Raw genomic sequence first — 27,600 nt, 5'->3', positions numbered from 1 at the left:
ATGTGTTGCGAGCATTCTTGCTGACCGCACAAGGCGGCATCCAGTCTATGCCCGACCCATTTCCTTTTGATCAAGCTGTCGTTAAAACAGTCATCCGGGGCCCCTGGCCAACTCCTCATTTAACTCGTGGCTGGAGCAAAACTTTTGCATGGGTCTTTGGGCAGCAGTAAAGGACTAGGTCTCCCCGTCGGGGAATCGAACCCCGGTCTTCCGCGTGACAGGCGGAGATACTGTCCACTATACTAACGAGGAGTTGCAGAGATAGGTAGTCGCCCCCGATCAGCGCCCCCGACCAGGAACGGCCTCATGCGTCATTTTAGGTCATCGCTTCACAGAAGCCAGTGAAGCCAAACAAATCATCTAATACCATTTAAATATGAAGTGTCTGTGTAAAACGGGTTACGTTATTAAATTAGAGAGCTTGCTTTTTTAATAAAGAGCCTGGTAGGTCCGGTCAAAAAGTTAATGCGTTTTTTTCCAGTGCGGGCCCAAACAAAGAGAGTTTCGGTTCCTGCCAGCTGCTAATGTGTTGCCAGCATTCTTGCTGACCGCACAAGGCGGCATCCAGTCTATGCCCAACTGCCTGCGTTGGTGGTATAGTGGTGAGCATAGCTGCCTTCCAAGCAGTTGACCCGGGTTCGATTCCCGGCCAACGCATCGCCATTTGCTCAAGCTGTCGTTAAAACAGTCGTCCGGGGCCCCTGGCCAACTCCTCATTTAACTCGTGGCTGGAGCAAAACTTTTGCATGGGTCTTTGGGCAGCAGTAAAGGACTAGGTCTCCCCGTCGGGGAATCGAACCCCGGTCTTCCGCGTGACAGGCAGAGATACTGTCCACTATACTAACGAGGAGTTGCAGAGACAGGTAGTCGCCCCCGATCAGCGCCCCCCGACCAGGAACGGCCTCATGCGTCATTTTAGGTCATCGCTTCACAGAAGCCAGTGAAGCCAAACGAATATTCTAATACCATTTAAATATGAAGTGTCTGTGTAAAACGGGTTACGTTATTAAATTAGAGAGCTTGCTTTTTTAATAAAGAGCCTGGTAGGTCCGGTCAAAAAGTTCATGCGTTTTTTTCCAGTGCCGGGCCCAAACAAAGAGAGTTTCGGTTCCTGCCAGCTACTAATGTGTTGCCAGCATTCTTGCTGACCGCACAACCCGGCATCCAGTCTATGCCCAACCGCCTGCGTTGGTGGTATAGCGGTGAGCATAGCTGCCTTCCAAGCAGTTGACCCGGGTTCGATTCCCGGCCAACGCATCGCCTTTTGCTCAAGCTGTCGTTAAAACAGTCGTCCGGGGCCCCTGGCCAACTCCTCATTTAACTCGTGGCTGGAGCAAAACTTTTGCATGGGTCTTTGGGCAGCAGTAAAGGCAGAGATGGGGGACTCGAGTCACATGACTTGACTCGAGTCAGACTCGAGTCGCAAATTTAAGGACTTGAGACTTGCTTGACTAAATTAAAAAAATGACTCGACTTGACTTTGACTTGAGATCCAATGACTTGAGACTTGACTTGACTTGAACTGTATGACTTGATATACATTTTTATATAAATCATCGCAACATCCATTGATAAACAAAATGAAAGCAACGGAACCATTGACGTCATCAGATTCTGCGCGATTGCGTGACGCTGCACAAGTCCAGAAATAGCCTACATCGCGCTGAGCGCGCTAAATACAAAAACATCTCCCTGCATCGTATCTTTTTGGATATAAACACTAGAAAATGACCATATTCATGCAAGAAGATTTTTTGTACGCATAATAACTGGCAAGGGATATCGGACGACCATCACAACCTCGAACAGTCGAACTTCATTCACCACGTCTAAAAGTAAGCTATGGCTTGTTTAACCTGTTTGTTATAGTTAATTTGACTATCTTTAAATCTAGAGAGATTAATATTGGTCAAAACAGCATGCCTCTTTATACACAATTATGTTTTCAAATGTAGCTTAATGTTGTCAATATTCAAATGATAATTAATGACGGTATATGTTTTGTATAACATTTGCCACATTTCTTTTTAAATCATGCTTTAAAGATAGTGATAGTGCTTGTGATAGTGATAGTGATAGTGCTTTTTAATTTTAGATAGACTGATAGTGCGCATGCGCGGGCGGTGTTTGTTTGTGTTTAGAGCTCCGTCGAATTGATTCATTAATCCTTGATTTTCTTCTTTACCACTCATTTATTAACAAGCACTTTCTATTTTTATATCGTGTGAACCTATCCTCGATACTATTCCCTATAAAAAAAACAATCGGATTGCTTTGATATCGCTACTTAGATCCAACTTTGCGAATCTCGGCTACTAGCCTTTAGCCCGTTAGCATTTCACGCGTGGGCTCGCGCCTATCGAGCGTCTGATTTTACACCCGTTTCACTGAAAGGATACAGGTTATATCCAGCATTCCAGTCCTAAATTAGTAGTGATATTGGTAGTATCACTGCTAATTTACTGTTCATCTGTTATAATGGCGAACATATCGGATGTGTGTCTAACGTTACCTCTGAGTGCAGGTGAGGACACATTCGAGCTGATGTCGGTACGATTGGAACTGGAATCGGTGGAGAAACAGATCCGTGGTCTGCTGGAGAGGCAAGCCGAGCTGCGGGATCGGCGATCAGCGCTTGAAACGTCACGCGCCGATGCTCACAAGTCAGTGGTTAGTAACTTTTTGACTCCGACTTCCTCTACTCCGTGCGTTTCTCTGCCCAGGAGGACGCGATCATCTCTGGCTTCATTCACTCCGGCACCTACACAACACCATGGACCCTGGGTGATCCCACAGCGGAAGACACGAGCCAGGACCAGAGCAAGAGCCTCTCCGCCCCTCCCGGTCTTCGAGATCTCCACCTGGAACCGCTTCTCCCCTCTTCACGAGTCGGAACGCGACGACGCCGTGATCATCGGCACTTCCATGGTCCGTCATGTCCGCGCTTCCTCAGGTAAGGGTAAGGTGCGCACTCACTGCTTTCCTGGTGCTCGTGTTCTTGATGTCGCCGCACAGGTTCCCGAGATTCTGAACGGTGACGAGCGCGTCGGAGCCGTTGTCCTCCATGCGGGAACGAACGACATCAGGCTGCGGCAGACGGAGGTTCTGAAGAAGGACTACAGGAGCCTGATCGAGGCGGTACGCAACACAGCGCCTGAGGCAACGATCATCGTGTCTGGACCGCTTCCCACGTACCGACTAGGACAAGAAAGGTTCAGTAGACTATTTGCTCTAAATGAATGGTTAATGTCATGGTGTAATGAACAGAAACTGCTCTTTGTAAATAATTGGAATCTGTTCTGGGAGCGACCTAGGCTCTACCGTGCTGATGGCCTGCACCCCAGCAGAGCCGGAGCGGCTGTTCTGTCGGACAACATCTCCAAGACGTTGCACACCATCTGACTAGTAAGTCAAAGTCCAATTCACAGTCTTTGCTGTCCCAACTTAATTGATATAAGTAGTGTAGAACATTATATAGAAACTGTGTCTATTCCTCGTCTAGTGAGGCCAAACAATAAATGTAGTGTAGGATCTAGGAAAAATCTTATTGTAATTAAACCAGAAAATCTAAATATCAGTGAACAAAAACAATTTCTAAAACTAGGTCTTCTAAACATTAGATCGCTCACACCTAAGGCGGTTATTGTAAATGAAATGGTCACAGATAATAGCTTCGATGTACTTTGCCTTACTGAAACCTGGCTTAAACCAAATGAGTATTTCGGTCTAAATGAGTCTACTCCGTCAGGATATTGTTATAAGCATGAGCCCCGTCTGATCGGTCGTGGCGGCGGTGTTGCAACAATCTATAGAGATATTCTTAATGTTACTCAGAAAACAGGTCACAGGTTTAATTCGTTTGAAGTACTTGTGCTAAATGTTACGCTCTTAGATGTAAGAAAGAAATCCCTATTATCTCTAGCCTTGGCTACTGTATATAGACCTCCAGGGCCCTACACTGATTTCCTAAAAGAGTTTGCAGACTTTCTCTCAGATCTATTGGTCAATGTTGATAAAGCAATAATTGTTGGAGATTTTAACATACACGTAGATAACACAAATGATGCGTTAGGGACTGCGTTTACAGATTTATTAAACTCCTTTGGGGTCAAGCAAAACGTCAGTGGTCCCACTCACCGTCTAAATCATACACTAGACTTAATTATATCATATGGAACCGATCCAACCGATATAGATATTATACCGCAAAGTGACGATCTCACTGATCATCACATGGTAACTTGTATAATACGTACTGCTGAAATTTGTCATGTTGCGCCGCGTTATCGACCAGGCAGAACAATCCTTCCAATCACTATAGATAGATTCTCAAATAGCTTACCTGATCTATCTCAGCTGCTCAGTGAACCCAAACAAACAGATGAACTAGAGGAAATGACCAGCAGTTTGAGCACCATTTTCTCTAGTACATTAGATATTGTTGCACCAATTAGATTGAAAAAGGTTAGAGAGAAAACTAAAGCACCATGGTACAATAGTACTACACATGCTATCAAGAGAGAAACTCGTAACTTAGAGCGTAAATGGAAACAAACTAATTTAGAGGTCTTTAGAATCGCGTGGAAAGACAGTGTGTCACGTTATAAAAAGGCTCTAAAAGCAGCCAGGGCAGAGCATCTCCGCAAACTAATAGAAAATAACCAACATAATCCAAGGTTTTTATTTAACACCGTGGCTAGACTAACAAATAAACAGACATCACCAGAGCAAAATATTCCGTTACAGTATAGTTGTAATGATTTTATGAATTACTTCAATGAGAAAATAGAAAGCATCCGAAATACAATTGTAAATGTACAATCCTCTATGGTGTCTTGTGATTCAGCCTCAATTATCGTCCCTCAAGAACAACTACACCGCTTTACAACTGTAGGACAGGAAGAGCTAAATAAACTTATCATTGCATCTAAACCAACAACATGTTTATTAGATCCAATACCCACTAAACTACTGAAAGAAGTGTTACCTGTAGTGGAAGAGCCTCTTCTCAATATTATTAACTCGTCTTTATCTTTAGGTCATGTTCCAAAAATATTCAAGCTGGCAGTAATAAAACCTCTTATTAAGAAACCGCAATTAGATCAAAATAACTTAGCAAATTACAGACCCATTTCAAATCTTCCATTTATGTCTAAAATACTAGAAAAAATTGTGTCCGCTCAATTGTGTTCTTTCTTGCAAGAAAATGAGATATACGAAAAATTTCAGTCAGGATTCAGACCGCATCATAGCACAGAAACTGCGCTAGTTAAAATTACAAATGATTTACTTTTAGCTTCTGACCAAGGCTGTATCTCAATACTAGTTCTACTCGATCTTAGCGCTGCGTTCGACACTATAGATCATAAAATACTCCTGGATCGACTACAAAACTACACTGGTGTTCAGGGACAGGCATTAAGCTGGTTCAGATCGTACTTATCGGACCGTTACCATTTTGTCTGTTTAAATGGGGAAAAATCAAAGATAACGTCAGTAGACTATGGAGTGCCGCAAGGATCGGTGTTAGGCCCTCTGCTATTCTCAATATATATGCTGCCACTTGGTAATATTATAAGAAAACATGGAATTAATTTCCACTGCTATGCTGATGACACTCAATTATATATTGCATCACGACCAGATGAATACACTAACTTATCTAAATTGACAGAATGTCTTAAAGATATAAAATGCTGGATGACGTGTAATTTCCTGCTACTAAATCCAGATAAAACTGAGGTATTACTTATTGGTCCAAAAAACTACCCACAAAATCTCTTACAATACAACTTTAATTTAGAAGGATGTCCTGTTACCTTATCGACTACAGTAAAATACCTGGGTGTTATACTAGACCGCAACTTGTCTTTCGAAAATAATATTTCGTATGTTACAAGAACAGCTTTTTTCCACCTTAGAAACATTGCTAAATTACGTAACATGCTATCTGTTTCTGATGCAGAAAAGTTAGTTCATGCATTCATGACCTCGAGACTAGATTACTGTAATGCTTTATTAGCTGGTTGTCCTGCATCCTCAATAAACAAGCCACAGTTAGTCCAAAATGCAGCCGCTAGAGTTCTTACTAGGTCGAGAAAATATGATCATATAACACCGATTTTATCATCTCTGCACTGGTTACCTATTAAGTTCCGTATCAATTACAAAGTACTACTACTGACCTATAAAGCCCTAAATGGTTTAGCTCCTGTGTATTTAATGGACCTTCTATCGCCCTACAATCCATCGCGTTCTTTAAGATCCCGAAATTCGAGGCTTCTGGTCATTCCTAGGATATCTAAGTCCACTAAAGGAGGGAGGGCGTTCTCACATTTAGCTCCTAAACTCTGGAATAGCCTTCCTGATACTGTTCGTGGCTCAGACTCGCTCTCCCAGTTCAAAACTAGATTAAAGACGCATCTCTTCAGCCAAGCATTCACATAATGCTTACCTTTTATACCACTGTTGAATCAGATCGACTGCATTAATATTATGAACAGCAGCTACGCTAATTATCTCCCATCTGTTTTTCTGCTGTTATCTCGGGACGCTAGTCCCGAGGTAAATAGCGTTCGTCAGCTCCAGTTTGTATCCAGCCTCTCACGGAGACTTCAGATGCCCCAACACCTGCGATGAGACGACTCGACGCCTGTGAAGAGACGACTCAACGCCGGCGATATGTTATGCCCTAAATTAATACATGATGATTAACTAACTATATTCTTCTATGTACATTTCTGAAATGCACTTTCTGTAAAGCTGCTTTGAAACAATATGTATTGTGAAAAGCGCTATACAAATAAATTTGAATTGAATTGAATTGAATTAAAGCCAAAAATGTTGTTCTTTCCAATGACGAAAAACAATATAGAAAACTGTTAGTTTTGTCGTTTATGTTTCTCTTAATGTTATCAGGGTTTGGTGGCAAAAAATGCCAGCAGAATTAATATGCACCCAAAATTCAAAATGTGGTGGAAAAATGGCCCTAGTATGGCCCTGGCCAACTCCTCCTTTAACTCGTGGCTGGAGCAAAACTTTTGCATGGGTCTTTGGGCAGCAGTAAAGGACTAGGTCTCCCCGTCGGGGAATCGAACCCCGGTCTTCCGCGTGACAGGCGGAGATACTGTCCACTATACTAACGAGGAGTTGCAGAGACAGGTAGTCGCCCCCGATCAGCGCCCCCCGACCAGGAACGGCCTCATGCGTCATTTTAGGTCATCGCTTCACAGAAGCCAGTGAAGCCAAACGAATATTCTAATACCATTTAAATATGAAGTGTCTGTGTAAAACGGGTTACGTTATTAAAGTAGAGAGCTTGCTTTTTTAATAAAGAGCCTGGTAGGTCCGGTCAAAAAGTTCATGCGTTTTTTTCCAGTGCCGGGCCCAAACAAAGAGAGTTTCGGTTCCTGCCAGCTACTAATGTGTTGCCAGCATTCTTGCTGACCGCACAACCCGGCATCCAGTCTATGCCCAACCGCCTGCGTTGGTGGTATAGTGGTGAGCATAGCTGCCTTCCAAGCAGTTGACCCGGGTTCGATTCCCGGCCAACGCATCGCCTTTTGCTCAAGCTGTCGTTAAAACAGTCGTCCGGGGCCCCTGGCCAACTCCTCATTTAACTCGTGGCTGGAGCAAAACTTTTGCATGGGTCTTTGGGCAGCAGTAAAGGCAGAGATGGGGGACTCGAGTCACATGACTTGACTCGAGTCAGACTCGAGTCGCAAATTTAAGGACTTGAGACTTGCTTGACTAAATTAAAAAAATGACTCGACTTGACTTTGACTTGAGATCCAATGACTTGAGACTTGACTTGACTTGAACTGTATGACTCGAGAATGACTTGATATACATTTTTATATAAATCATCGCAACATCCATTGATAAACAAAATGAAAGCAACGGAATCATTGACGTCATCAGATTCTGCGCGATTGCGTGACGCTGCACAAGTCCAGAAATAGCCTACATCGCGCTGAGCGCGCTAAATACAAAAACATCTCCCTGCATCGTATCTTTTTGGATATAAACACTAGAAAATGACCATATTCATGCAAGAAGATTTTTTGTACGCATAATAACTGGCAAGGGATATCGGACGACCATCACAACCTCGAACAGTCGAACTTCATTCACCACGTCTAAAAGTAAGCTATGGCTTGTTTAACCTGTTTGTTATAGTTAATTTGACTATCTTTAAATCTAGAGAGATTAATATTGGTCAAAACAGCATGCCTCTTTATACACAATTATGTTTTCAAATGTAGCTTAATGTTGTCAATATTCAAATGATAATTAATGACGGTATATGTTTTGTATAACATTTGCCACATTTCTTTTTAAATCATGCTTTAAAGCCAAAAATGTTGTTCTTTCCAATGACGAAAAACAATATAGAAAACTGTTAGTTTTGTCGTTTATGTTTCTCTTAATGTTATCAGGGTTTGGTGGCAAAAAATGCCAGCAGAATTAATATACACCCAAAATTCAAAATGTGGTGAAAAAATGGCCCTAGTATGGCCCTGGCCAACTCCTCCTTTAACTCGTGGCTGGAGCAAAACTTTTGCATGGGTCTTTGGGCAGCAGTAAAGGACTAGGTCTCCCCGTCGGGGAATCGAACCCCGGTCTTCCACGTGACAGGCGGAGATACTGTCCACTATACTAACGAGGAGTAACAGAGAAAGGTAGTCGCCCCCGATCAGCGCCCCCCCGACCAGGAACGGCCTCATGCATCATTTTAGGTCATCGCTTCACAGAAGCCAGTGAAGCCAAAAAAATCATCTAATACCATTTAAATATGAAGTGTCTGTGTAAAACGGGTTACGTTATTAAATTAGAGAGCTTGCTTTTTTAATAAAGAGCCTGGTAGGTCCGGTCAAAAAGTTCATGCGTATTTTTTCCAGTGCCGGGCCCAAACAAAGAGAGTTTCGGTTCCTGCCAGCTGCTAATGTGTTGCCAGCATTCTTGCTGACCGCACAAGGCGGCATCCAGTCTATGCCCACCCGCCTGCGTTGGTGGTATAGTGGTGAGCATAGCTGCCTTCCAAGCAGTTGACCCGGGTTCGATTCCCGGCCAACGCATTGCCTTTTGCTCAAGCCGTCGTTAAAACAGTCGTCCGGGGCCCCTGGCCAACTCCTCATTTAACTCGTGGCTGGAGCAAAACTTTTGCATGGGTCTTTGGGCAGCAGTAAAAGGACTAAGTCTCCCCGTCGGGGAATCGAACCCCGGTCTTCCGCGTGCAGGCGGAGATACTGTCCACTATACTAACGAGGAGTTGCAGAGATAGGTAGTCGCCCCCGATCAGCGCCCCCCGACCAGGAAAGGCCTCATGCGTCATTTTAGGTCATCGCTTCACAGAAGCCAGTTAAGCCAAACAAATCATCTAATACCATTTAAATATGAAGTGTCTGTGTAAAACGGGTTAAGTTATTAAATTAGAGAGCTAGCTTTTTTAATAAAGAGCCTGGTAGGTCAGGTCAAAAAGTTAATGCGTTTTTTTCCAGTGCCGGGCCCAAACAAAGAGAGTTTCGGGTCCTGCCAGCTGCTAATGTGTTGCCAGCATTCTTGCTGACCGCACAAGGCGGCATCCAGTCTATGCCCGACCATCTGCGTTGGTGGTATAGTGGTGAGCATAGCTGCCTTCCAAGCAGTTGACCCGGGTTCGATTCCCGGCCAACGCATTGCCTTTTGCTCAAGCTGTCGTTAAAACAGTCGTCCGGGGCCCCTGGCCAACTCCTCATTTAACTCGTGGCTGGAGCAAAACTTTTGCATGGGTCTTTGGGCAGCAGTAAAGGCAGAGATGGGGGACTCGAGTCACATGACTTGACTCGAGTCAGACTCGAGTCGCAAATTTAAGGACTTGAGACTTGCTTGACTAAATTAAAAAAATGACTCGACTTGACTTTGACTTGAGATCCAATGACTTGAGACTTGACTTGACTTGAACTGTATGACTCGAGAATGACTTGATATACATTTTTATATAAATCATCGCAACATCCATTGATAAACAAAATGAAAGCAACGGAACCATTGACGTCATCAGATTCTGCGCGATTGCGTGACGCTGCACAAGTCCAGAAATAGCCTACATCGCGGTGAGCGCGCTAAATACAAAAACATCTCCCTGCATCGTATCTTTTTGGATATAAACACTAGAAAATGACCATATTCATGCAAGAAGATTTTTTGTACGCATAATAACTGGCAAGGGATATCGGACGACCATCACAACCTCGAACAGTCGAACTTCATTCACCACGTCTAAAAGTAAGCTATGGCTTGTTTAACCTGTTTGTTATAGTTAATTTGACTATCTTTAAATCTAGAGAGATTAATATTGGTCAAAACAGCATGCCTCTTTATACACAATTATGTTTTCAAATGTAGCTTAATGTTGTCAATATTCAAATGATAATTAATGACGGTATATGTTTTGTATAACATTTGCCACATTTCTTTTTAAATCATGCTTTAAAGCCAAAAATGTTGTTCTTTCCAATGACGAAAAACAATATAGAAAACTGTCGTTTGTTTTGTCGTTTATGTTTCTCTTAATGTTATCAGGGTTTGGTGGCAAAAAATGCCAGCAGAATTAATATACACCCAAAATTCAAAATGTGGTGAAAAAATGGCCCTAGTATGGCCCTGGCCAACTCCTCCTTTAACTCGTGGCTGGAGCAAAACTTTTGCATGGGTCTTTGGGCAGCAGTAAAGGACTAGGTCTCCCCGTCGGGGAATCGAACCCCGGTCCTCCGCGTGACAGGCGGAGATACTGTCCACTATACTAACGAGGAGTTGCAGAGATAGGTAGTCGCCCCGGATCAGCGCCCCCCCCGACCAGGAACGGCCTCATGCGTCATTTTAGGTCATCGCTTCACAGAAGCCAGTGAAGCCAAACAAATCATCTAATACCATTTAAATATGAAGTGTCTGTGTAAAACGGGTTACGTTATTAAATTAGAGAGCTTGCTTTTTTAATAAAGAGCCTGGTAGGTCCGGTCAAAAAGTTCATGCGTTTTTTTCCAGTGCCGGGCCCAAACAAAGAGAGTTTCGGTTCCTGCCAGCTGCTAATGTGTTGCCAGCATTCTTGCTGACCACACAAGGCGGCATCCAGTCTATGCCCAACCGCCTGCGTTGGTGGTATAGTGGTGAGCATAGCTGCCTTCCAAGCAGTTGACCCGGGTTCGATTCCCGGCCAACGCATTGCCTTTTGCTCAAGCTGTCGTTAAAACAGTCGTCCGGGGCCCCTGGCCATCTCCTCATTTAACTCGTGGCTGGAGCAAAACTTTTGCATGGGTCTTTGGACAGCAGTAAAGGACTAGGTCTCCCCGTCGGGGAATCGAACCCCGGTCTTCCGCGTGACAGGCGGAGATACTGTCCACTATACTAACGAGGAGTTGCAGAGATAGGTAGTCGCCCCCGATCAGCGCCCCCCCCCGACCAGGAACGGCCTCATGAGTCATTTTAGGTCATCGCTTCACAGAAGCCAGTGAAGCCAAACAAATCATCTAATACCATTTAAATATGAAGTGTCTGTGTAAAACGGGTTACGTTATTAAATTAGAGAGCTTGCTTTTTTAATAAAGAGCCTGGTAGGTCCGGTCAAAAAGTTCATGCGTTTTTTTCCAGTGCCGGGCCCAAACAAAGAGAGTTTCGGTTCCTGCCAGCTGCTAATGTGTTGCCAGCATTCTTGCTGACTGCACAAGGCGGCATCCAGTCTATGCCCAACCGCCTGTGTTGGTGGTATAGTGGTGAGCATAGCTGCCTTCCAAGCAGTTGACCCGGGTTTGATTCCCGGCCAACGCATTGCCTTTTGCTCAAGCTGTCGTTAAAACAGTCGTCCGGGGCCCCTGGCCAACTCCTCATTTAACTCGTGGCTGGAGCAAAACTTTTGCATGGGTCTTTGGGCAGCAGTAAAGGACTAGGTCTCCCCGTCGGGGAATCGAACCCCGGTCTTCCGCGTGACAGGCGGAGATACTGTCCACTATACTAACGAGGAGTTGCAGAGACAGGTAGTCGCCCCCGATCAGCGCCCCCCGACCAGGAAAGGCCTCATGCGTCATTTTAGGTCATCGCTTCACAGAAGCCAGTTAAGCCAAACAAATCATCTAATACCATTTAAATATGAAGTGTCTGTGTAAAACGGGTTAAGTTATTAAATTAGAGAGCTTGCTTTTTTAATAAAGAGCCTGGTAGGTCAGGTCAAAAAGTGAATGCGTTTTTTTCCAGTGCCGGGCCCAAACAAAGAGAGTTTCGGGTCCTGCCAGCTGCTAATGTGTTGCGAGCATTCTTGCTGACCGCACAAGGCGGCATCCAGTCTATGCCTGACCATCTGCGTTGGTGGTATAGTGGTGAGCATAGCTGCCTTCCAAGCAGTTGACCTGGGTTTGATTCCCGGCCAACGGATTGCCTTTTGCTCAAGCTGTCGTTAAAACAGTCGTCGGGGGCCCCTGGCCAACTCCTCATTTAACTCGTGGCTGGAGCAAAACTTTTGCATGGGTCTTTGGGCAGCAGTAAAGGACTAGGTCTCCCCGTCGGGGAATCGAACCCCGGTCTTCCGCGTGACAGGCGGAGATACTGTCCACTATACTAACGAGGAGTTGCAGAGACAGGTAGTCGCCCTCGATCAGCCCCCCCCCCCGACCAGGAACGGCCTCATGCGTCATTTTAGGTCATCGCTTCACAGAAGCCAGTGAAGCCAAACAAATCATCTAATACCATTTAAATATGAAGTGTCTGTGTAAAACGGGTTACGTTATTAAATTAGAGAGCTTGCTTTTTTAATAAAGAGCCTGGTAGGTCCGGTCAAAAAGTTCATGCGTTTTTTTCCAGTGCCGGGCCCAAACAAAGAGAGTTTCGGTTCCTGCCAGCTGCTAATGTGTTGCCAGCATTCTTGCTGACCGCACAAGGCGGCATCCAGTCTATGCCCAACCGCCTGCGTTGGTGGTATAGTGGTGAGCATAGCTGCCTTCCAAGCAGTTGACCCGGTTTCCATTCCCGGCCAACGCATCGCCTTTTGCTCAAGCTGTCGTTAAAACAGTCGTCCGGGGCCCCTGGCCAACTCCTCATTTAACTCGTGGCTGGAGCAAAACTTTTGCATGGGTCTTTGGGCAGCAGTAAAGGCAGAGATGGGGGACTCGAGTCACATGACTTGACTCGAGTCAGACTCGAGTCGCAAATTTAAGGACTTGAGACTTGCTTGACTAAATTAAAAAAATGACTCGACTTGACTTTGACTTGAGATCCAATGACTTGAGACTTGACTTGACTTGAACTGTATGACTCGAGAATGACTTGATATACATTTTTATATAAATCATCGCAACATCCATTGATAAACAAAATGAAAGCAACGGAACCATTGACGTCATCAGATTCTGCGCGATTGCGTGACGCTGCACAAGTCCAGAAATAGCCTACATCGCGGTGAGCGCGCTAAATACAAAAACATCTCCCTGCGTCGTATCTTTTTGGATATAAACACTAGAAAATGACCATATTCATGCAAGAAGATTTTTTGTACGCATAATAACTGGCAAGGGATATCGGACGACCATCACAACCTCGAACAGTCGAACTTCATTCACCACGTCTAAAAGTAAGCTATGGCTTGTTTAACCTGTTTGTTATAGTTAATTTGACTATCTTTAAATCTAGAGAGATTAATATTGGTCAAAACAGCATGCCTCTTTATACACAATTATGTTTTCAAATGTAGCTTAATGTTGTCAATATTCAAATGATAATTAATGACGGTATATGTTTTGTATAACATTTTCCACATTTCTTTTTAAATCATGCTTTAAAGCCAAAAATGTTGTTCTTTCCAATGACGAAAAACAATATAGAAAACTGTTAGTTTTGTCGTTTATGTTTCTCTTAATGTTATCAGGGTTTGGTGGCAAAAAATGCCAGCAGAATTAATATGCACCCAAAATTCAAAATGTGGTGGAAAAATGGCCCTAGTATGGCCCTGGCCAACTCCTCCTTTAACTCGTGGCTGGAGCAAAACTTTTGCATGGGTCTTTGGGCAGCAGTAAAGGACTAGGTCTCCCCGTCGGGGAATCGAACCCCGGTCTTCCGCGTGACAGGCGGAGATACTGTCCACTATACTAACGAGGAGTTGCAGAGACAGGTAGTCGCCCCCGATCAGCGCCCCCCGACCAGGAACGGCCTCATGCGTCATTTTAGGTCATCGCTTCACAGAAGCCAGTGAAGCCAAACGAATAATCTAATACCATTTAAATATGAAGTGTCTGTGTAAAACGGGTTACGTTATTAAATTAGAGAGCTTGCTTTTTTAATAAAGAGCCTGGTAGGTCCGGTCAAAAAGTTCATGCGTTTTTTTCCAGTGCCGGGCCCAAACAAAGAGAGTTTCGGTTCCTGCCAGCTGCTAATGTGTTGCCAGCATTCTTGCTGACCGCACAAGGCGGCATCCAGTCTATGCCCAACCGCCTGCGTTGGTGGTATAGTGGTGAGCATAGCTGCCTTCCAAGCAGTTGACCCGGGTTCCATTCCCGGCCAACGCATCGCCTTTTGCTCAAGCTGTCGTTAAAACAGTCGTCCGGGGCCCCTGGCCAACTCCTCATTTAACTCGTGGCTGGAGCAAAACTTTTGCATGGGTCTTTGGGCAGCAGTAAAGGCAGAGATGGGGGACTCGAGTCACATGACTTGACTCGAGTCAGACTCGAGTCGCAAATTTAAGGACTTGAGACTTGCTTGACTAAATTAAAAAAATGACTCGACTTGACTTTGACTTGAGATCCAATGACTTGAGACTTGACTTGACTTGAACTGTATGACTCGAGAATGACTTGATATACATTTTTATATAAATCATCGCAACATCCATTGATAAACAAAATGAAAGCAACGGAACCATTGACGTCATCAGATTCTGCGCGATTGCGTGACGCTGCACAAGTCCAGAAATAGCCTACATCGCGGTGAGCGCGCTAAATACAAAAACATCTCCCTGCATCGTATCTTTTTGGATATAAACACTAGAAAATGACCATATTCATGCAAGAAGATTTTTTGTACGCATAATAACTGGCAAGGGATATCGGACGACCATCACAACCTCGAACAGTCGAACTTCATTCACCACGTCTAAAAGTAAGCTATGGCTTGTTTAACCTGTTTGTTATAGTTAATTTGACTATCTTTAAATCTAGAGAGATTAATATTGGTCAAAACAGCATGCCTCTTTATACACAATTATGTTTTCAAATGTAGCTTAATGTTGTCAATATTCAAATGATAATTAATGACGGTATATGTTTTGTATAACATTTGCCACATTTCTTTTTAAATCATGCTTTAAAGCCAAAAATGTTGTTCTTTCCAATGACGAAAAACAATATAGAAAACTGTTAGTTTTGTCGTTTATGTTTCTCTTAATGTTATCAGGGTTTGGTGGCAAAAAATGCCAGCAGAATTAATATGCACCCAAAATTCAAAATGTGGTGGAAAAATGGCCCTAGTATGGCCCTGGCCAACTCCTCCTTTAACTCGTGGCTGGAGCAAAACTTTTGCATGGGTCTTTGGGCAGCAGTAAAGGACTAGGTCTCCCCGTCGGGGAATCGAACCCCGGTCTTCCGCGTGACAGGCGGAGATACTGTCCACTATACTAACGAGGAGTTGCAGAGATAGGTAGTCGCCCCCGATCAGCGCCCCCCTGACCAAGAACGGCCTCATGCGTCATTTTAGGTCATCGCTTCACAGAAGCCAGTGAAGCCAAACAAATCATCTAATACCATTTAAATATGAAGTGTCTGTGTAAAACGGGTTACGTTATTAAATTAGAGAGCTTGCTTTTTTAATAAAGAGCCTGGTAGGTCCGGTCAAAAAGTTCATGCGTTTTTTTCCAGTGCCGGGCCCAGACAAAGAGAGTTTCGGTTCCTGCCAGCTGCTAATGTGTTGCCAGCATTCTTGCTGACCGCACAAGGCGGCATCCAGTCTATGCCCAACCGCCTGCGTTGGTGGTATAGTGGTGAGCATAGCTGCCTTCCAAGCAGTTGACCCGGGTTCGATTCCCGGCCAACGCATTGCCTTTTGCTCAAGCTGTCGTTAAAACAGTCGTCCGGGGCCCCTGGCCAACTCCTCATTTAACTCGTGGCTGGAGCAAAACTTTTGCATGGGTCTTTGGGCAGCAGTAAAGGACTAGGTCTCCCCGTCGGGGAATCGAACCCCGGTCTTCCGCGTGACAGGCGGAGATACTGTCCACTATACTAACGAGGAGTTGCAGAGACAGGTAGTCGCCCCCGATCAGCGCCCCCCGACCAGGAACGGCCTCATGCGTCATTTTAGGTCATCGCTTCACAGAAGCCAATGAAGCCAAACGAATAATCTAATACCATTTAAATATGAAGTGTCTGTGTAAAACGGGTTACGTTATTAAATTAGAGAGCTTGCTTTTTTAATAAAGAGCCTGGTAGGTCCGGTCAAAAAGTTCATGCGTTTTTTTCCAGTGCCGGGCCCAAACAAAGAGAGTTTCGGTTCCTGCCAGCTGCTAATGTGTTGCCAGCATTCTTGCTGACCGCACAAGGCGGCATCCAGTCTAGGCCCAACCGCCTGCGTTGGTGGTATAGTGGTGAGCATAGCTGCCTTCCAAGCAGTTGACCCGGGTTCCATTCCCGGCCAACGCATCGCCTTTTGCTCAAGCTGTCGTTAAAACAGTCGTCCGGGGCCCCTGGCCAACTCCTCATTTAACTCGTGGCTGGAGCAAAACTTTTGCATGGGTCTTTGGGCAGCAGTATAGGCAGAGATGGGGGACTCGAGTCACATGACTTGACTCGAGTCAGACTCGAGTCGCAAATTTAAGGACTTGAGACTTGCTTGACTAAATTAAAAAAATGACTCGACTTGACTTTGACTTGAGATCCAATGACTTGAGACTTGACTTGACTTGAACTGTATGACTCGAGAATGACTTGATATACATTTTTATATAAATCATCGCAACATCCATTGATAAACAAAATGAAAGCAACGGAACCATTGACGTCATCAGATTCTGCGCGATTGCGTGACGCTGCACAAGTCCAGAAATAGCCTACATCGCGCTGAGCGCGCTAAATACAAAAACATCTCCCTGCATCGTATCTTTTTGGATATAAACACTAGAAAATGACCATATTCATGCAAGAAGATTTTTTGTACGCATAATAACTGGCAAGGGTTATCGGACGACCATCACAACCTCGAACAGTCGAACTTCATTCACCACGTCTAAAAGTAAGCTATGGCTTGTTTAACCTGTTTGTTATAGTTAATTTGACTATCTTTAAATCTAGAGAGATTAATATTGGTCAAAACAGCATGCCTCTTTATACACAATTATGTTTTCAAATGTAGCTTAATGTTGTCAATATTCAAATGATAATTAATGACGGTATATGTTTTGTATAACATTTGCCACATTTCTTTTTAAATCATGCTTTAAAGCCAAAAATGTTGTTCTTTCCAATGACGAAAAACAATATAGAAAACTGTTAGTTTTGTCGTTTATGTTTCTCTTAATGTTATCAGGGTTTGGTGGCAAAAAATGCCAGCAGAATTAATATGCACCCAAAATTCAAAATGTGGTGGAAAAATGGCCCTAGTATGGCCCTGGCCAACTCCTCCTTTAACTCGTGGCTGGAGCAAAACTTTTGCATGGGTCTTTGGGCAGCAGTAAAGGACTAGGTCTCCCCGTCGGGGAATCGAACCCCGGTCTTCCGCGTGACAGGCGGTGATACTGTCCACTATACTAACGAGGAGTTGCAGAGATAGGTAGTCGCCCCCGATCAGTGCCCCCCTGACCAGGAACGGCCTCATGCGTCATTTTAGGTTATCGCTTCACAGAAGCCAGTGAAGCCAAACAAATCATCTAATACCATTTAAATATGAAGTGTCTGTGTAAAACGGGTTACGTTATTAAATTAGAGAGCTTGCTTTTTTAATAAAGAGCCTGGTAGGTCCGGTCAAAAAGTTCATGCGTTTTTTTCCAGTGCCGGGCCCAGACAAAGAGAGTTTCGGTTCCTGCCAGCTGCTAATGTGTTGCCAGCATTCTTGCTGACCGCACAAGGCGGCATCCAGTCTATGCCCAACCGCCTGCGTTGGTGGTATAGTGGTGAGCATAGCTGCCTTCCAAGCAGTTGACCCGGGTTCGATTCCCGGCCAACGCATTGCCTTTTGCTCAAGCTGTCGTTAAAACAGACGTCCGGGGCCCCTGGCCAACTCCTCATTTAACTCGTGGCTGGAGCAAAACTTTTGCATGGGTCTTTGGGCAGCAGTAAAGGACTAGGTCTCCCCGTCGGGGAATCGAACCCCGGTCTTCCGCGTGACAGGCGGAGATACTGTCCACTATACTAACGAGGAGTTGCAGAGACAGGTAGTCGCCCCCGATCAGCGCCCCCCGACCAGGAACGGCCTCATGCGTCATTTTAGGTCATCGCTTCACAGAAGCCAGTGAAGCCAAACAAATCATCTAATACCATTTAAATATGAAGTGTCTGTGTAAAACGGGTTACGTTATTAAATTAGAGAGCTTGCTTTTTTAATAAAGAGCCTGGTAGGTCCGGTCAAAAAGTTCATGCGTTTTTTTCCAGTGCCGGGCCCAGACAAAGAGAGTTTCGGTTCCTGCCAGCTACTAATGTGTTGCCAGCATTATTGCTGACCGCACAAGGCGGCATCCAGTCTATGCCCAACCGCCTGCGTTGGTGGTATAGTGGTGAGCATAGCTGCCTTCCAAGCAGTTGACCTGGGTTCGATTCCCGGCCAACGCATTGCCTTTTTCTCAAGCTGTCGTTAAAACAGTCGTCCGGGGCCCCTGGCCAACTCCTCATTTAACTCGTGGCTGGAGCAAAACTTTTGCATGGGTCTTTGGGCAGCAGTAAAGGACTAGGTCTCCCCGTCGGGGAAGCGAACCCCGGTCTTCCGCGTGACAGGCGGAGATACTGTCCACTATACTAACGAGGAGTTGCAGAGACAGGTAGTCGCCCCCGATCAGCGCCCCCCGACCAGGAACGGCCTCATGCGTCATTTTAGGTCATCGCTTCACAGAAGCCAGTGAAGCCAAACGAATAATCTAATACCATTTAAATATGAAGTGTCTGTGTAAAACGGGTTACGTTATTAAATTAGAGAGCTTGCTTTTTTAATAAAGAGCCTGGTAGGTCCGGTCAAAAAGTTCATGCGTTTTTTTCCAGTGCCGGGCCCAAACAAAGAGAGTTTCGGTTCCTGCCAGCTGCTAATGTGTTGCGAGCATTCTTGCTGACCGCACAAGGCGGCATCCAGTCTATGCCCGACCATCTGCATTGGTGGTATAGTGGTGAGCATAGCTGCCTTCCAAGCAGTTGACCCGGGTTCGATTCCCGGCCAACGCATTGCCTTTTGCTCAAGCTGTCGTTAAAACAGTCGTCCGGGGCCCCTGGCCAACTCCTCATTTAACTCGTGGCTGGAGCAAAACTTTTGCATGGGTCTTTGGGCAGCAGTAAAGGACTAGGTCTCCCCGTCGGGGAATCGAACGCCGGTCTTACGCGTGACAGGCGGAGATACTGTCCACTATACTAACGAGGAGTTGCAGAGACAGGTAGTCGCCCCCGATCAGCGCCCCCCGACCAGGAACGGCCTCATGCGTCATTTTAGGTCATCGCTTCACAGAAGCCAGTGAAGCCAAACGAATAATCTAATACCATTTAAATATGAAGTGTCTGTGTAAAACGGGTTACGTTATTAAATTAGAGAGCTTGCTTTTTTAATAAAGAGCCTGGTAGGTCCGGTCAAAAAGTTCATGCGTTTTTTTCCAGTGCCGGGCCCAAACAAAGAGAGTTTCGGTTCCTGCCAGCTGCTAATGTGTTGCCAGCATTCTTGCTGACCGCACAAGGCGGCATCCAGTCTATGCCCAACTGCCTGCGTTGGTGGTATAGTGGTGAGCATAGCTGCCTTCCAAGCAGTTGACCCGGGTTCGATTCCCGGCCAACGCATCGCCTTTTGCTCAAGCTGTCGTTAAAACAGTCGTCCGGGGCCCCTGGCCAACTCCTCATTTAACTCGTGGCTGGAGCAAAACTTTTGCATGGGTCTTTGGGCAGCAGTAAAGGCAGAGATGGGGGACTCGAGTCACATGACTTGACTTTGCAAATTTAAAGACTTGAGACTTGCTTGACTAAATTAAAAAAATGACTCGACTTGACTTTGACTTGAGATCCAATGACTTGAGACTTGACTTGACTTGAACTGTATGACTCGAGAATGACTTGATATACATTTTTATATAAATCATCGCAACATCCATTGATAAACAAAATGAAAGCAACGGAACCATTGACGTCATCAGATTCTGCGCGATTGCGTGACGCTGCACAAGTCCAGAAATAGCCTACATCGCGGTGAGCGCGCTAAATACAAAAACATCTCCCTGCATCGTATCTTTTTGGATATAAACACTAGAAAACGACCATATTCATGCAAGAAGATTTTTTGTACGCATAATAACTGGCAAGGGATATCGGACGACCATCACAACCTCGAACAGTCGAACTTCATTCACCACGTCTAAAAGTAAGCTATGGCTTGTTTAACCTGTTTGTTATAGTTAATTTGACTATCTTTAAATCTAGAGAGATTAATATTGGTCAAAACAGCATGCCTCTTTATACACAATTATGTTTTCAAATGTAGCTTAATGTTGTCAATATTCAAATGATAATTAATGACGGTATATGTTTTGTATAACATTTGCCACATTTCTTTTTAAATCATGCTTTAAAGCCAAAAATGTTGTTCTTTCCAATGACGAAAAACAATATAGAAAACTGTTAGTTTTGTCGTTTATGTTTCTCTTAATGTTATAACAAACTCGTACTTCTATGGGTAAAGTTTACTATAAATCTGAATGTCTTTTGGGAAGGGATCTGCATACCAACTTATCACAATCATAAAACTGGTTGATGTCAAAAAAGAACAATAAGACAGGAAAATGCTTTACTTCGTAGAGATATATTATGAGAAAAGAACAATAGTGAAATGCACACTAAACCCAAAACCCATTAGCCTACCATAATACAATAATACAAAGTCCTCAACAAACAGAGTGTAATGTTGGATGCAACGAATGAGGATATACTTGTATATCACAGTCCATAGGTGAAAGAAAAACCCTTCTAGCTGATGTAGATGTACAATAGTTATTGAATCCTTGGTAATAGTCCAGACCAGATTCAATACTCCACACAGCAAATCCAGACTCAAGTAGAAAACAGTTCTTATCCTCTTCATTAAATATCCCGTTTCGATGACCCAAGGCCAATGAGATATTATGCAGGTAGTTTACTCCGTTTTATCCCCAACATGTACCATGTAGCAGGAAAAAGCATCATTGGTACAAAAAAAGGTAGGTAAAAGGAGTCCTTCTACAAACAAAATATTAAACATTATTATAAACCTCACCAACAATTGAATACAATTTGTACAGCACAGCCACCATTGAATATATAAAAAAAACCTTACTTTGATTGAGCATAAAACGGTAAGTTTCCCAATCAGGACATCAGTAAAGGTAAGGTTACCAGAGGGAAGCCATGCTTTCCTCTTACCAAACAGTCCTCCCTTCTTCTACTCCCTACCGGTATTTAACTAAGCATAAACGAACCATGGTGTCCCCTAATGGTGGGTAGTAGAATAACACCATAAGTAACATTTAACTGTTACATACCCCCCTGATCAGAAAGAGACTTGTCATAACCATAACAAGTTTTCAAATTCTGCACATGATAAGTCTCAACATTTTCAGAATCATTAAGGAAAGAAACAGAATAGTTGACAGGACCAAGACATTTGACAATCTTAGCTGGACCCTTCCACTTTGCGGCTAATTTAGCCATAAAGCCTTCTTCAGCTCTGGATAAAGGGTGAGATCGGACCCAGACTACATCTCCCACCTGAAATTTACAATACTTGCGTCGCAGGTCATAGTAGTATTTTTGTCTATGTTGAGCTCGTTCCACATTTTTCTTCACAAGGTCAATGAGGTGTTCTTGTCTTTCCAACACACTATAGGCAGGACTACAAGGAGCCGGAGGTCGATGTAAAGCTCTTTCTAACGGTCCCTTTAATTTCCGTCCCAGAGCTACTTCGGCTGGTGTGAATCCTGTGCTCTCCTGGAAAGTAGTATTGATCGCAAACCTAAATTCAGGTAACCACTGATCCCACTGGCGATGCTGATCTCCCACATACGAAGCAATCATTGTCTTTAGGTGGCGATTGATCCGTTCTGTCATATTCGTTTGTGGGTGATAGGATGTGGTCAATTTTTGTATTACTCCCCACTGTTTGCAGATTAAGGAAAGTAGCTGTGAAGTAAACTGAGCTCCGCGATCCGACACTAGATAAGCAGGGGTGCCCCATCGAGTAAAGATTTCCTCTACTAGAATTCTGGCTATTTGGGGAGCTTTCGCCACTCTCAAAGGGTATAACTCCACCCACTTGGAACAGTAGTCAACGATAACTAAGAGATGTTCATTTTGCTTGACACTCTTTGGGAATGGACCCATCAGATCAACTCCAAGCATATAACCGGGTTCGACTACTGGTGTGGACTGTAGATATCCAGATAACTTGGTTAACACAGGCTTATACTTTTGACATGGTTGACACTCTTTACAATACTTCCACAAATCAGTTCTCACATTTGGCCAATAGGCGATGTCCAGAAGTCGAAGAAGGGTTTTTAATCTTCCAAGATGACCACTTAATGGGTTATCGTGTACATATTGCAAGAACTCTTTACGAAAACACATTGGTATGACGAGCTGTAGTTTCTGTCCCTTATTTCCATCAGGTACACTGCGAAACAGTACTCCATTCTCGAGCAAGTAATGTACTCTTGAAAGGTCCTGAGAAGTTTGTGAACTAGCCTTTTTACATATCTCCTGGATCTCCAAATCATTCTGTTGTGCAGTAGTGATCTGATCAAGATCTACAGGTAAATTTGTTGGAAAAGCAGTCGACTTGGTAGCTTTAACTACAGCCAGCAGCTCTGATGATCCTGGATGTTCTTGGTTTCTAGACAACACATCGGCTACGACATTACATATACCTTTTCTGTATTTAACTGTGAACTGAAAGCCTTGCAGACGTATAGTCCACCGTGTGAGACGAGAGTTTGGTTTGGGATGCTGAAAAACCCATGTGAGAGCTGCATGATCTGTGACGACTTCAAAAGGTTGTCCTTCCAAGTAATGTCTCCATTTCTCAACAGCCCACACGACAGCCAAACACTCTTTCTCAGAAACTGAATAAGCTTTTTCTGCTCCTCTCAAGAGCCTAGAAGCATATGCTACCACATGTTCCTCTCCTTCTGTTTCCTGGGTTAATACCGCCCCCAAACCAGTCTCACTAGCATCAGTCTGTACCTTGAATGCTTTACTGAAATCTGGAGGAGTTAGTACTGGTGTTTGGGTAAGGTCTTTCTTTATTATCTCCAAGGCGCGCTGACATTGATCAGTCCAAATCCATGAAGTTTTCTTTTGTTTAAGAGCATGTAAAGGTGCAGCTTTTGTTGAGAAATTTGGGATAAAACGGTGGTACCACCCTGCCAAACCCAAAAAACGCTGAACATCCTTAATCGATTGGGGTATCGGAAAATCCTGAACAGCAGCTACCTTCGCTGGATCAGTTTTTACTCCTTCTGCTGAAACAATGTGACCAAGAAAAGTCAGTTCTCTTTGTATGAAGTTGCATTTTTTCAGATTTAGAGTGAGGCCAGCATCCTGTAGACACTTGAAGACCTGGTTTAAATGTTGAAGATGCTCCATTTCGTTCCGAGAATACACCACCACATCGTCTATGTATACCAGACAACATTTTCCTCTTAACTCCCTGAGTACATGTTCCATTAATCTTTGGAATGAAGCGGCAGAGTTTTTCAATCCAAAAGGAAGCCGCAAGAATTCAAATAACCCTGAGGACGTCACAAAGGCTGTTTTCTGGATACTATCTGCTTCCATCTCCATTTGCCAATAGCCACTTTTAAGGTCGAGTGTGGTAAACACAGCAGCTCCATGTAGTGACTCTAAAATGTCCGGAATTTGTGGCATGGGATAAGCATCAAGATGTGTCTTCATATTCAGTCCTCGATAGTCAATACAGAATCTTGATCCACCATCCTTCTTTGGAACGATTACCACCGGAGAAGCCCAAGGAGAGATTGAAGGACGTATGATTTCTTGGGCTAACAACTCTTTGATTTCAGTACCTATGAACTGCTGCTTATCCCTAGAAACTTTGTAGGCTCTTTTCCTGACCGGTATTTCATCTGTGGTAATAATGCGGTGTTTTATCAGGTTTGTATGTCCAATGTCGTGGGTACAAACGGTTGGCCAGTCTAACATAACATTTTCTAGTTTCCTTTTAATCCAGGGTTGAGTGTCAGCATTTTGAACAAGTTGCTGAATAGTCTGCAAAGTGCCATCAGGAACTGGAAGATTGGGTATAGCAAGATAAAAATGCACTGTGGAACAGACATCATTGCTCAAAAATGGAAAAAAAAGATCTGGCTTAGCTCCTATGGCAGAAGGCAACGCGTACTGAGCTTTTTGGAAGTCTAACACGATTCCTGTCATCAGTAGAAAATCCATGCCTAAAATGATTGGCACGGTCAAATCAGTATCCCTCATAATGAACAATGTCAGATCCATTTGCGATCCTTGAATTTCACCTCTCCAGTTTACCTTTCCCAAAGCTGTCTGCCTCTGTCCATTGGCTAGCATGAAGGACTGTCCTTGGCACTGCTGGTATGGTTCTGCTTTACACAGTTGTTTCCAACAGGATTCCTGGATAAGGGATAAAGTGCTACCAGTATCCACCATGGCTGAAAAATATCTGTCTCTGATAACTATGGGAATATAGACAGTTTTAATGTCTGGTCGTGTTGAATTTTGAGTGGATTGCATGACTCTGGTATTAGCTATATGAGGTTTTCGTTGAGATTCACGAGAGTTTTGTGCCCTCCTTTGTTCTTCCCCATTCACCTGACTCCAGTATCTTCTAGACTCCTCAAAATCTCGCTCTATCTGTGTGCCAATTCTTACCAGTTCACCCACATCTCTCACAGTTCCTCTCATCAGACTCGCTAACCGTGGATTACAATTCCGTAGTATAGCCTGTACTACTTCTCATTCAGTCATCTCCTTTTTCCATCTCATGCACAAAGCACGGTAGTGAAAGGCAAAGTCTCGAATATTTTCTTTGACTCCTTGTTTCCTTTCTAATAACTTTCTTGCAGCCACTTCTTCATAATCTTCACTCAGAAATGAGAGCAAGAAAGCTTCCTTAAACTGCTTCCAATTTCTGACATTCCTTCTTTCAGCCATCCACCAATCTTTAGCTGTTCCTTTCAATACAGTCGTTAAGGCAGCCAGTATCTCAGAGTCAGAAAGAGGACGAACAGCAAAATACTCTTCACATCTTTCAATAAACTCTACAGGATCTTCATCTTGAGTATTGCTAAAGTCAGGAAAGTCAATTTTTACAGGAGGGTTGTATTGTATTGAAGACTCATATCCAGTTACGGGACTAGTGAGCTGCACATCAAAAGTTTGATCTCTTCCATTCTTGACTGGAGTGGGTAATGGGGAACTTAGATGGGGCTGTTTGGGAGTAGACACGTTTGACATAAGAGATTTGAATTTTTGATCAATCTGGATATCTCTCCTTTTTAGACAGTCTACCATGGATCTTCCTAAATCTTGTATGGCAAATTCCAGCTGTTTCTTAACTCTGTCACATTCACGTTCTACAAAATAATGTAATCTTGCTTCGATGGCTTTACATTTGTTTTCCATCTCATCCTGAGAGACACATTCATCCAATCTCTGATGACAGTCTTCAACTCGGCCTTCAAGTGATGTTACTCTTCCATCCAGTCTTTCATTAAAAGGTGTAACAGAGGGAATTGACTGTCCCAGTTCTCTATCATCTTCAAGTGGCGGAGGGGGCGGTAAAGGAAAATTATCCAGATCCTCACTGGAGTTATCTTCCTCAGAGTCCAGGTACAAATCACTAAATGTATTGATTAGTTCTTTGATTGGTTCTCTGTGAGCGTTGAAGGACTCTGATGCAAAATCCAGGCTAGGTACGACCTCATCCTCATCCAGAGTATTATGGCTTGTCATTCTTAATAAAGACTCAAAACACAGTAAAACATCCGTGTGTGTAGTTAATTAGTATGTCCCTGTTCGGGCGCCATTATATAACAAACTCGTACTTCTATGGGTAAAGTTTACTATAAATCTGAATGTCTTTTGGGAAGGGATCTGCATACCAACTTATCACAATCATAAAACTGGTTGATGTCAAAAAAGAACAATAAGACAGGAAAATGCTTTACTTCGTAGAGATATATTATGAGAAAAGAACAATAGTGAAATGCACACTAAACCCAAAACCCATTAGCCTACCATAATACAATAATACAAAGTCCTCAACAAACAGAGTGTAATGTTGGATGCAACGAATGAGGATATACTTGTATATCACAGTCCATAGGTGAAAGAAAAACCCTTCTAGCTGATGTAGATGTACAATAGTTATTGAATCCTTGGTAATAGTCCAGACCAGATTCAATACTCCACACAGCAAATCCAGACTCAAGTAGAAAACAGTTCTTATCCTCTTCATTAAATATCCCGTTTCGATGACCCAAGGCCAATGAGATATTATGCAGGTAGTTTACTCCGTTTTATCCCCAACATGTACCATGTAGCAGGAAAAAGCATCATTGGTACAAAAAAAGGTAGGTAAAAGGAGTCCTTCTACAAACAAAATATTAAACATTATTATAAACCTCACCAACAATTGAATACAATTTGTACAGCACAGCCACCATTGAATATATAAAAAAACCTTACTTTGATTGAGCATAAAACGGTAAGTTTCCCAATCAGGACATCAGTAAAGGTAAGGTTACCAGAGGGAAGCCATGCTTTCCTCTTACCAAACAGTTCTCCCTTCTTCTACTCCCTACCGGTATTTAACTAAGCATAAACGAACCATGGTGTCCCCTAATGGTGGGTAGTAGAATAACACCATAAGTAACATTTAACTGTTACAATGTTATCAGGGTTTGGTGGCAAAAAATGCCAGCAGAATTAATATGCACCCAAAATTCAAAATGTGGTGGAAAAATGGCCCTAGTATGGCCCTGGCCAACTCCTCCTTTAACTCGTGGCTGGAGCAAAACTTTTGCATGGGTCTTTGGGCAGCAGTAAAGGACTAGGTCTCCCCGTCGGGGAATCGAACCCCGGTCTTCCGCGTGACAGGCGGAGATACTGTCCAATATACTAACGAGGAGTTGCAGAGACAGGTAGTCGCCCCCGATCAGCGCCCCCCCGACCAGGAACGGCCTCATGCGTCATTTTAGGTCATCGCTTCACAGAAGCCAGTGAAGCCAAACAAATCATCTAATACCATTTAAATATGAAGTGTCTGTGTAAAACGGGTTACGTTATTAAATTAGAGAGCTTGCTTTTTTAATAAAGAGCCTGGTAGGTCCGGTCAAAAAGTTCATGCGTTTTTTTCCAGTGCCGGGCCCAAACAAAGAGAGTTCTGGTTCCTGCC

The 27,600-nt window shown here is 43.8% G+C and overlaps 1 protein-coding gene and 8 non-coding genes across 10 annotated transcripts in view; 8 read left to right on the top strand and 1 right to left on the bottom strand.

Moving 5' to 3' along the window:
* LOC130092435 (uncharacterized) overlaps window positions 1-27,600 on the bottom strand; it is a 48,486-nt gene that overhangs the window by 11,376 nt on the left and 9,510 nt on the right. The window lies entirely within an intron of this gene.
* Window positions 586-657, top strand: trnag-ucc (transfer RNA glycine (anticodon UCC)). The gene has a single exon. It is a non-coding gene; the product is annotated as a tRNA-Gly (tRNA).
* On the top strand, window positions 7,484-7,555 carry trnag-ucc (transfer RNA glycine (anticodon UCC)). The gene has a single exon. It is a non-coding gene; the product is annotated as a tRNA-Gly (tRNA).
* On the top strand, window positions 9,006-9,077 carry trnag-ucc (transfer RNA glycine (anticodon UCC)). Its single transcript has one exon. It is a non-coding gene; the product is annotated as a tRNA-Gly (tRNA).
* On the top strand, window positions 9,606-9,677 carry trnag-ucc (transfer RNA glycine (anticodon UCC)). Its single transcript has one exon. It is a non-coding gene; the product is annotated as a tRNA-Gly (tRNA).
* On the top strand, window positions 11,131-11,202 carry trnag-ucc (transfer RNA glycine (anticodon UCC)). Its single transcript has one exon. It is a non-coding gene; the product is annotated as a tRNA-Gly (tRNA).
* Window positions 15,978-16,049, top strand: trnag-ucc (transfer RNA glycine (anticodon UCC)). Its single transcript has one exon. It is a non-coding gene; the product is annotated as a tRNA-Gly (tRNA).
* Window positions 18,099-18,170, top strand: trnag-ucc (transfer RNA glycine (anticodon UCC)). The gene has a single exon. It is a non-coding gene; the product is annotated as a tRNA-Gly (tRNA).
* On the top strand, window positions 19,899-19,970 carry trnag-ucc (transfer RNA glycine (anticodon UCC)). The gene has a single exon. It is a non-coding gene; the product is annotated as a tRNA-Gly (tRNA).

Source organism: Rhinichthys klamathensis, unplaced genomic scaffold (genome assembly GCF_029890125.1).
Source record: "Rhinichthys klamathensis goyatoka isolate OS25496 unplaced genomic scaffold, OSU_Roscu_1.1 h1tg000176l_1, whole genome shotgun sequence".
NCBI lineage: Eukaryota > Metazoa > Chordata > Actinopteri > Cypriniformes > Leuciscidae > Rhinichthys > Rhinichthys klamathensis.
Note: the sequence above shows the minus strand (reverse complement) of the source record. Positions and strands in the feature narration are given on the sequence as shown.